The 5,000-nt window shown below is 36.5% G+C and overlaps 1 protein-coding gene across 1 annotated transcript in view; it reads left to right on the top strand.

Annotated features, from left to right (window-relative positions):
* LOC125025578 (serine proteinase stubble-like) overlaps positions 1 to 5,000 on the top strand; it is a 93,736-nt gene that overhangs the window by 13,321 nt on the left and 75,415 nt on the right. The gene's annotated exons all lie outside the window — the stretch shown is intronic.

The raw sequence follows: 5,000 nt of genomic DNA, 5'->3' as shown, positions 1-5,000 counted from the left end.
GGAGGGAAGGAGGGAAGGAGGGAAGGAGGGGAGGAGGGTACGAGGTTAGGGTGGGGCGGGGTCACGGCTAAATATTTTAATCCTCAGGACCCCTTGATAATACCCGCAATAAAGTGTAAAAGTTGTAATTTTCATCAAGTGGTTTCGTGAAATTCGTATAAAAAAAGGAGCGAAAAAAAAAGTATATATAAAAAAAAGATCTTAGATTTCCGGGTCAAGGGTAACGAGTTAAAAAAAATAAAAATAAATAGTGAAGCTTATGGTGACAAATCTTCTTCACGGTTATGGTGACGTAGTGTAGGTGTAAATGATCACTTACTGTCATATATTACCCTCTTTTATTCCCGTCGTTATACACTTTTCGTTGATTTGTGACGGCTTTATATAAAAAAAACAAAAGCAAAAAAAAAAAAAAAAAAAAAAAACAATAGCGAAGGTCGTAACACGTTTTCTAAATAAAAAAAATAGGGGAGGAGGGAGGACTAAAATAGAAATGAAATAATCAAAGTACAATACTTTTTTCAGCGATTTATTTTCTTAAGCTTTTCATCTATAAAGCAGGCATTTTACTTAGAGGTGCCATTAAATAAAGATACAAATCTAAGATATTTATCGAGATGACATCAACAAAACTCCAGATACAAATCTAAGATATTTATCGAGATGACATCAACAAAACTCCAAATACATTTTTGAACAAATTATATAATAATTCTAATGATAATATAACATAATAGCCCTGTTTTGTGTTCAATCCCCCCCCCCCCCCCTCCGCCCCAGCAATCTCAAACTAAGAAAAAAGAGAATCAACTAAAAAAAACACCAAACCAAAAAGTTAATAAAAATACCAAAAAAAGAAGAAGAAAACAAAATATATATAATATAAAAGCGGAAAAATACAAATAATAATAAAAGCGAGAAACATAACAAAAAAAAAAAAACATAAATAAAAATGAAAAGCGAAAAATACATACGAAATATAAAAAACGCGAAAAAAGCACACATAAATAAATCTAAAAACGAGAAGAAAACACAAACACAAAGAAAAACGAAAAAAAGAAACCAATAAAACGAAAAAAAAAAAAAAAGCGAGCAATCAACACTCAAGAGACTGTAAAACAAATAGACAACCATTCTGTCACGAAATTACCATAGGCCTTCAAAATAGGCCTATTCACCGACGAGGCGAAGCTATCTTACGACTGTCACTGAACGTTTAAGTCATTAGCATGACATGACTATTCATGGCGCTGTGTTCTTCCTGTGTACGGAATTTGGCGATGGAGAGATAAGGGAAAGAGGGAGGAATTTGGGGTATTTTCTGGTGTGATGGGGATGGTGATGGTGGTGGTAGCAGTGATGGTGAGGATGGTGAGGATGGTGGTGATGGTGAGGATGGTGGTTATGGTGAGGATGGTGGTGGTGGTGGTAGCAGTGATGGTGAGGATGGGGGTGATGGTGAAGATGGTGGTTATGGTGAGGGTTGTGGTGGTGATGGTGAAGATGGTGAGGATGGTGAGGGTTGTGGTGGTGATGGTGAAGATGGTGAGGATGGTGGGGATTATGGTGAAGGTGGTGGTGGTGGTGATGGTGAGGGTGGTGGTTATGGTGAAGATGGTGAGGATGGGGGTGATGGTGAAGATGGTGAGGATGGTGGTGGCGATGGTGAGGATGGTGGTGATAGTGAAGATGGTGGTGGTGATGGTGATTATGGTGAAGGCGGTGGTGGTGGTGAGGATGGTGATGTTGGTGGCAGTAGCGGTGATGGTGATGGTAATATTGAGGATGGTGAGGGTGGTAATGGTGGAGGAGGTGGTGATGATGATGATGATGATAGTGGTAGCAGTGATGGTGAGGATGAGGATGGTGGTATTGGTCGTGATGATGGTGAGATGGTGAGGATGGTAGTGGTGATGCTTTTGGTGAGGAATATAATGGTGATGATGAGGATGATAATGATGTTGGTAATCGTGATGATGATGATGATGATGATGACGATATCGATAACGGTAATAACGATAACGAAGATAAAATGGTAATATTAATGATAAGCATTATAATAATTACTATTATAATAAATGTTCTATTATTACCCTATTATGATAATAATAACAATAATAGTAATGATGATAATAGTATTTGATAGTGATAGTGATCATTACGATAATGATAATACTAATAGTAATAATGATCGTAATGATAATGATAACAATAAAAATAATAATGATAATAATGATAATAATAATGATAATGTTAAGGATAATAATAATGATGATACTGCTACACTACTATAACACCTATTAACTATTAACAAGAACAAAGTCATTGAAAAGAATTTAATAATAGCAGTATTAATTATGAACAAGAGGTTAATAATGAGTCTTCACTGTGATTATGAAGAAAGTCAGAAAATGGCAGTTGAAGTCATGATAAATAAGACAATTAATGATGATATATAATGAATATTTAATGAACTTGCCATCATTGTTAATTACCGGTGAAAATTAATATTGTCGACAGTTAAAGATATATTAGCAAAATCAAATATATACATACATATGTACACAGATATAACAACGAATATACACAAGCCATCACAAACAAACAAAAAAACATACAGATAAAGGAATACACACCAAATACATAGCTACACATGTACACAAACACATACATACACACGCACACAAACAACCGAAAATCGTGCATGGCAAGAAACGCAGATACACAGAAGATTTGACTTTCAAGGTTTTCAGAACTGTCATGCCCTCCCCTCCGTCATCGCCCCCCCCCCCACCCTCCTCCTCCTCATCCCCTCCCTCCCGCCGCCCCCCTCCTCCTCTCCCTCCTCCTAACCCCCCCTCCCCTCTCCCCCTCCCCCCCCCCTCTCTCCGTCATACCCCAAGAAAACGGATGTCCAGGTTTATCTCAGATCTGGTAACACTGCCTGTCTCTCGGGGTAGGAAAACCTCGTGTTCGAATTTTGACTTTTGAAAGGGAAATTTCGAATGGAAAACGAGGAGGGAAGGGTATGGAAAAATAAAGAAATACACAGTCAGACAAATGGACAAAAACATAGACAAGCACAAACGCAAGTAAACAAGCAAACAAACAGATAAACAAGCACACGCACACATAAACTAACAAACAAACATAAACAAGCACACACACATAAGCAAACAAACAAACACATAAACAAGCACACACAAGTAAACAAGCAAACAAACACATAAACAAGCACACGCACATATAAACAAACAATCAAACACATAAACAAGCGCACACACACAAGTAAACAAGCAAACACACAAGTAAACAAGCAAACAAACACATAAACAGACAAACAAACACATAAACAAGCACACACACTTAAGCAAACAAACAAACAAATAAACAAGCACACACACATAAGCAAACAAACAAACACATAAACAAACAAACACCCAAGTAAACAAGCAAACAAACACATAAACAGACACACGCACACAAGCAAGCAAACAAACACACACAAGCAAGCACACACAACTCCAGAAGCGATCTACTAAATCCGACCAACAATCGACAATCGCAGTGCAGACCTTGCTCGCTTCCTCCCCTCAGCTCTTAAATACAGCTTGTATAATCGGGATGGCGAACTTTATCTTGCATTGTTGACATGAAAAAACAAAAAGAAAACAAAAAAAAAAAAAAAAAAAAAAAAAGATCGTTCGGGGGAAGTGTGTTGTTACGAATGTATAAATGTAATATATATATATTTTTTTTTGGGGGGGGTTATTTGCTTTTTTTTTTTTATACAATACAGGAGTTGGGACTACTAGAACTCACAATTGTGGAATAAAGAAAAATATTTAAGTCAAGATCATTTTTGTATTTTTTGTTTGGGCGCTAAATAAAGAGATTTAATATCTATATGCAACAGTATATACGACCACTTTTGTTTTCGTTTTTATTCCAGTGTAAAATACTGAATGGTTCACGCACACACTCATAAACAAACAGACATAAAAACTTAAAAAATCAGCATTGTTGCGGCCGCGTTCATAAGAAGCAATTACGTATAAAATTTCTGCATCAGAGAGAGCATCAACCGACAAAAGCTATTGGTTCACTTTGAACACAAATGAAAACACAGGTAGCTTGTAAACAAAGATGAAACATAACACAAGACACAATAATAACACTAGATAATACAAAATAATAATATATAATTTCCTGTTATTATTGTAGTCGGTGTTACATCACATTCACATAGTACTCACAAACAAAGACACTTCAGTAACCATAACATAAACAATCCAAACGTGACTAGAATAGACTAATTCTACATACTACAAACACGACAGAAACATTCAAACGTGGCTCGTGAACACTGTAGAACAGGTACATGAATTTACATACACCATATTTAGCATCTACCTTCTCACTTCTGTGCCACCTTTATCCTTGTTTTCCCCTTCCCAACAAACATGAAATCACACAATGTTTTTTTTCTGAGTTTGTTCTTAAAACCGACGTTTTTTTTATCTTTATGATTACCTGTTCAAATATCTCTGATAACGCTACTCGTTCATATCGCTTTTATTGCTCAAAATACCATACTTTTTTTACACAAAACAACTCTGTAATATACGTCTTAATATTCTTTGTCTTTGTTCTTTGTCACCTGCAGTTGTCACTTAATCACTCAATCACATTTTCCACTCTTGTTTTGTGGTCTCTTTGATGTTCCTCAATGATGGTTCTGATAACAACAACATACCACTACGTTTACTCCTTGATAAGGTTAGTGTTGTATACCTGCTGAAAGTGTTACACCTTTGTCAGTTTAGACCCCACAGACGGGTGAATTGTCTAGCGTGTCAGCGTAGAACTTTAAAGAATCAGTTCTTACCGGTTTGGTTTGTGTTGCGAGAATAAGCGAGTTTGTCCATGTCCTCAACCCTTCTTTCAAGTCCGAAGTCAGTGGTACACATCATCATCAAGGTCTTGCTATTGTCCATGGA

The sequence above is a fragment of the Penaeus chinensis genome, chromosome 5 (assembly GCF_019202785.1).
Source record: "Penaeus chinensis breed Huanghai No. 1 chromosome 5, ASM1920278v2, whole genome shotgun sequence".
Taxonomy (NCBI): Eukaryota; Metazoa; Arthropoda; class Malacostraca; order Decapoda; family Penaeidae; genus Penaeus; species Penaeus chinensis.
The sequence above is the reverse complement of the archived record's forward strand: the minus strand, read 5'-3'. Positions and strand labels throughout refer to the sequence as shown.